Raw genomic sequence first — 6,307 nt, 5'->3', positions numbered from 1 at the left:
ACTGTGCCAGAGGAGGTTGAGATTGGATGCTAAGGAAAATTTCTCCACTTCAGGGGCTGTGCAGCCCTGCAGAGCTGCCCAGGGCAGTGATGGAGTCACCACCCCTGGGGGGATTTAAAGGACGTGTGGATATGGCACTCGGGGACATGTTGGGTTTGGCAGCTCTGTGATCTCGATGAAGGCTTTTCCAGCCTAAACAATTCCACGATGCCGTGATTCCATGACTGCTGTAAATGCAGCCGCTACTAGAGGGCAGAGTGAGGCAGGACGGACAGGTGGTTTGAGCTGTGCGGGAGCTGGGATGTGGGAAACGTGTTTGCTTCCCTTGCTCTGAGGAGTGTGGGGGAAGGAAGAACTTGGGCAGCACGAGGGATAATCTGTGACACGGTTTGAGGTTTGGAGGGAGATGAGTCACGCTTTGATTTCTTTACGGAGCGCTCCAGGGCGGGATTAAGCCGTGTTTGTGGGAAGGCAGCAGCGTGGAAGCAGCGGGGAAAGCTCCTCAATCCCAGCACATCAGTCTGCTGCTCCCGCGGCCCCGAGAGCAGCTCCTGGGGCTCGTCAGGAAGAGAAAAAAGGCATGGAGGAAGGGCGAGGGCACCCCAAAAGGGACAACTGCCATCTCCTGGGCACCCACCAGGCTGGACCTAGGGTTTGGCACCAGGCTGTGTCCCAGCCCAGAGCCCGTGTATTTTGCTGGCAGCAGTGCAAGGGCAGCTCTGTGGTGCCCGGAGGAGCTCGGGCAGCTCTGCAGCTCCTCTGCTGCCCCCTCACTCCCGTCCCTCCTGCCAGTGTCCCCAGGGACCCTCCTCGAGCAGCCAGCACACTCAGGCTGGACATTTCACATCCAGCTGTCTTGTCCCTGTGCTGCTGCTACCAGAGGTGTTCTCATCTCAAAAAACGAAGTGAAAGTTTTCCGTGACCCGAACAGAGCCAGAAGCGCAGCTGGTCAGGGCGAGGAGGCTGATGCTGCTCCCAGGACCATCACAGCCTGTGACAGCACCAGCCAGGGATTTGGGGGACTCAGGTTTGGAGGGGAGAGGTGAGAAGCCCCTCTGCCATGCCCCAGGACAGAGCTGTCCCCTCCTGCCTCCTGTGACCCCCAGGCCTCACTGGGAGCTCTCAGTGCTGCCAGGAGCAGCTCAGCACATCACAAGCCCTCAAACTGCCAGGAGCAAACCCAAAGGGTGTCACAACTGCCCCAGACCTCAGCCCCTGGAGCCCCCAGACCATCTCCTGTACTGCTGGGTGCTCTCAGGCACACACCCCCCTGAGCTTGGGGGGCACAAGCAGCGTGCCTGGGGTGCCCCACACGCTCAGTAGGATGAGGGAAGGATGCAGACAGCAGCACCCACAGATCTGAGCACCTTCAGCACCCTCAGCCCAAGCCAGCCTCAGCCCAGGCTCTTCCCAGCTCTGTGCACAGCACGCCTGGGGTTGTCTCTGAGGTTTTTTTCTGGGTGTCAGACCAGCAGTGTCCTCTGCTCGAGCTCGGGGACACAAACCAGCTGCACCAAGGTGTAACAGCGCTGGGAGTTTTGCACCAGCTAATTAGTGGTTTGTTTGAGTTTCTTTTCCTTTCACTTAGAGCCAGGATTAACAAATACACGATGGAAACGGATTTTCTTGTGTTGGGGCTCAGTTGTTTATTAAATCTTATTAGAAAGTACAGAGCATTTAACAGCACTTCTTGCTACCTGCTAGAAGTGAGGAATTTGGAGAAAGATCCAGCTGCTACAAGGTCTTTTAAAGCTAAACAGTTCAATAGAGAATTAACACTTATATTATTTATATTCATAACTCAATAACCAAATTCCTATGACCCTCAGTGTGACATTGACTGACCAGCCAGAAACTACTACCTGAAACTCATGAGGAAGAAGGAAGATGAACATCGAAAAAGACAACACCTAACACCACATACCTATTACTATACTATAAAACCCTCAAATTTAAAACCCATCACCCTGTGAAAGCACACGCTTCTATTTCACTACACACTCCTGATTTCTACTCCATCACTCAAATTTGGAGCCTTCTCCAAGGCCTTAGGTCCAAAGCAGTGTTCTCCAGGGGGTCAGTGCCAGAAAGCACAGAAAACTCAAAAACCCCAGGTTTCTGGGATCCAACACCAAGGCTTCTCTGCTCCCCGAGCTGCTCACCCTGGAGGTGTCCAGGCTGGCTTTGTCCTGGGCTGTGGCACAGGAGCCTGCAGAGCCCCTGGCCATGCAGCTCCCAGAGATGTTCCAGGCTTGCCATGAGTCAGCTTTGTGCCATTCCGGGGCTGGGCAGTGTCCCCACCCTCCAAAGTGAGGAGCTGATGGGGAATTCACCCTTTCCTAAGGGAATTCATTCTGTCACTGGATAAACTATGCAAATACCGGTTAATCACAGTACATTAATGAACCACAGGAAAAACTTCTCCTGGGGGCACATCCACAAACATTTTGCCAGTGATTCCCTGAACCCCTCGGGGGTTTTGAGCAGCTTGGGCTCCCCCATCAGTGACACTGCAGACAAAGGGGCACAGCGGGGCCCCAGCCCCAAACCCCACCAGCCCTCCACCCATCCCAACCAGCTCAGCAAGCCAAAGGAGTGGGATGCCAGGAGGCCGCCAAAGCTTTTTGTTTTGGGGTTGTGGACCCCCAGGTGGCCCAGGAGGGGGTGGCGGGTGCCGTGCCACGGCCGCACGCGCTCGGGCTGCTGCGAGGGCTGAGGTAATCCTGGGTAATTCCTGACTCCCATGGAAATGCCTCCGGGCCGCGATGATTATCGCTGTAATTAGCCTCTCTGATTTTTCTTGGTGTTCTATAAAATATTAATTTACGGCTGGATCCTTGCCTCCTTTGTGTGCCGGCTCGAGCTCTTCCCATCAGCAGAGCATCTCTGGCACCTCGTGCCGAGGTCCTGTGGGGTTACGTGGCAGAGCTGGGGCGGCTGCCTCGTGCTTGGGGTTGTAGGGCTGGGCAGGAACTTCCACTTCCCCACAGGAACGTGCCCTTGTAGCTCCTATTTCAAAGGAAATGTGGAAAACCGGTGAGGCACGCTCAGAAAATGCTCTCCCCACCTCTGCAGCTGGATGGCTGAAGGTGAACAAGCAACTCAGAAGCCCTTTAGTACAACACAGATCCGCCCTATTCCTCTCTTTGGGCCAGAAAGAGCGGTTTTGTTCAACTGCAGGAAAAATCAGGCAGGGCAGCAGCGTGTGAGCAGAACCACGTTCCCCACCCTGCCTGGAGCCACTGGAGTGGACACAGTGCTGTGATTTCCACTGCCAAAATGAAGCCAAACGTGGGGTTTGGTGGCACGTGGTGCCCTGAAAACCCACGGCTCACACCAGCACTTTTAAGTTGCTCCATTTTTCAGCCAAGCTAAGTAGAATCGACTTCATTCTTGCTAAAAAGGTGGAAAGTGCCACCTCTGATATTTTTGATCCTGAACATTGGGAAGGTCAGGCACAGGAAGGATGTTGCAGTGTGCTTGTCCTCTCTCTGCCTTCTCCTTGGGACAAGCCTTGGGCTCCACACGCTGCATTCCAGCATCCCTGCCTGGGAGTGAGTTCTGCCACGTCCCTAAGGCTGCCCCAGAGCTGTTTCTTTTTCTCTGGGACAGTGTCTCTGCCAGGCCAGATGTAGCAGCTGTCTTAACTACAACTCCAATCTAAAGAAAGGAGCATTGCTAATGACAGGAAGGGGCTGTGCCCAGCATGTGAATGTCTCAATGTCTCTGCTGGGAGCTGCTCGCCACAAGAGATGTTTTCCCAGAGCTTTTGGCCCTGCAGCTGATGCTGTCAGTGAGGTTTTGTCCTCAGGACAGCCCTACATGTCCCTGATGCCTTGAGAGGCTACTTAGAACAGAGGCTGGACAGAGTTAAAGGAATAAAACAGAGATTTATTAAAAGCCATTCAAAGGATTCACCCTGGGCAGTGCAAGAGCTCAGCTGGGCCTACACCCAAGATGGACCCTGGGTTAGGAGTTTTCATACTTTTACCAGTTTGGTCCATTTCCATCTTGAGATTCTTGTCCAATTCCAGCTCCAGGTTCTGCAGTCCCATCCTCACAGATTCTCTCCTCCATTCGCTGCTGTTTGCACTTTTTGGGGCTGAAACTGCAGCGGTGTCCTTGGTTGTGGGGCTGGAAAAGGATTGTTTTGTCTAACTAAGCTGTGAGGAGAACATGCTGACACTTTATATGAAGTTCAGAGTTATAAACTAATGCAGTACAGAGTCTGGAAAATATGAAAGCTGAAACTTAAGGCATCATCCTCGTGTCACTAAAACCAAGCCAGGTTGCAAAGCCACTGGGAATTTGTATTCTTCGAGGCCACGTCCTCCTGCAACACTTCCCAGGATGTGTGCACAGATATTCCCATTCCTGCTCCTCTTCTGCAAAACCAGGCACACACGTTGAGCAGGAGCCAACCCCTTTGGCAGAGGCTCTGGCACCACGGTTTGGAGCAAGCACACACTGCTGACAGCCACACTCTGCCCGGGTGGCCAGGGGCTCATCGGCTGGGACATGAGGTGCTCCCTGCCAGCTCTCCAGGGATGCCAGATGTGGATCTGGAGAGCCTGGAGGTGCTGCTGCCATCCACTGCATCTCTCACCAAGCTGGCAGGCTCAGGGCTTTGAGGAAAACCATGTGGCAGACACAGGAGGGTGTTTTAGCATTGAGCTCCACCAGGGAAGAGCAGCTTTGTCTGTTTTTCCTCTGTGTTTCTTTCATCTTGTGGTTATGAAGCTGCAGAGCCCCTGGCTGGGATGCTCTGTGCTCTTACAGCAGGCAGAGCTGTTCCTGCCTGGGTTTCCCAGAGCTTCCCAGACTGCATCCCCCTCCTCGATGAAATCTCCATCATCTCACCCTTCCCAGACTTTTAACCCCCATTTTTCAGCCCCTTCTGTGATTTTAGTCCCCAGTCTCACTGGTAATGTCCAGCCCAGTGATGCCTGGGCCAAAAAATGCTCTGTCCAGGCACCATGCAGCCAACATCCAGGAGAGACGCTGCTCCCTGGGTTTTGTGTCTGGCTCAAGGTCCAAGGAATATTAACCTCCAGTTTTCCACTCTGTGAGAGCCTTCTGCAGCTCCAGGGGGAAGAAGTCTCCATAATATGGTGTTTTCTATGGCAAAGGGCTCTCCCACCTCTCTCACTGCTGTTTTTAATCCAGCCTTGCTTTGCTGCTGTGGACAATGCACATTTGGGGGGGCAGCTCCCCCGTGCATCATCCGGGGTACCTCGGGCCCCTTCTCTCTCAGCTTCCAGGGGCTTAACAAAATAAAACCAGCAGGCCAGGAACCTCAGCCGGCTTTCTGGTGATGCGGATATTAAAATTTAGCTGCTCGTTGTGTCGGCAGAGGGCAGTGGAAGATGCTTCCAAACCTCCCAAGCCTCCCCCGGCCGCGCTGTGGAGATGGGGATCCGGGGAGGAGACTCCACCAGAGAGGAAGGGAAATAAAAATGCAGTTCCTCCAGCAGCGAGGCTGACCTGAGCGCGGCGTTCCCGCCGGGCACCCCACGGGGCGGGGGGATTTGGGCTCATCCACCGGCGCATTCCCAGGAGGGAAGGCGAGGGGAGGAGACCGCTTTCTCCATCGGCGCATCCCTCCAGCTCGGGTCTCGCCATCGCTCACAGAGGCTGCTCAGAGCCGGGCAGAGCCACTGCTCCTCATCCTCTGCCTGGGAGGAAGCGGATGGCGATGGAGCTGGCAGTGATTTGCCGGCGGGAAGGCCGAGGAAAGGTTTTCCTGGTTGTAGCCGTGTCTCAGAGGGCTTCTCCAAGCCCGGCGAGCCGCAGCACGTAGACAAAAGTGTTCCCAAGCCGCAGCCCGGGGCCGGGTGCTGCTCTCCGGCTGCGGGAGAGGCAGGGAATGGTGCGGCCCTGCCGCCGCCTCCCTGCCGGCTCCGCACCCTGCCCTGCAATTAATATCCCTGGAGGTAAAGAAAGAGCAGCGGGAGGTTGGGATGTATTATTTTACTCTGATAGGAATCTGACACTGACACAGCCATTAGGGGAAAGAAAGAATAATAACTCAGACTTGGCATATATGAAAGTGTAAATACCTTCAGCGTGTGAAAAGACAGGCTTGAATATATTGGTGGGTTTGTAATTATTTATTGAAAGAAGAGAAAAGGCAGAGCTTGCTGCAAAACAAGGCAGAGGCGAGGGAACAGCTCCCAGAATCATCGGGTTTGGGTCGCGGCTGCTATCCCGCGTGGAAAAGGCAGCGTGGGGTGACCCGCTGGGGACAAGGGACAGCCCCGCTGCCGGGGTGATGCTGGCGGCTCCCCCCAGCAAGAGCCCGGCTTGT

This window comes from Sturnus vulgaris, chromosome 14, assembly GCF_052056855.1.
Source record: "Sturnus vulgaris isolate bStuVul1 chromosome 14, bStuVul1.hap1, whole genome shotgun sequence".
Taxonomy (NCBI): domain Eukaryota; kingdom Metazoa; phylum Chordata; class Aves; order Passeriformes; family Sturnidae; genus Sturnus; species Sturnus vulgaris.
The sequence above is the reverse complement of the archived record's forward strand: the minus strand, read 5'-3'. Positions refer to the sequence as shown.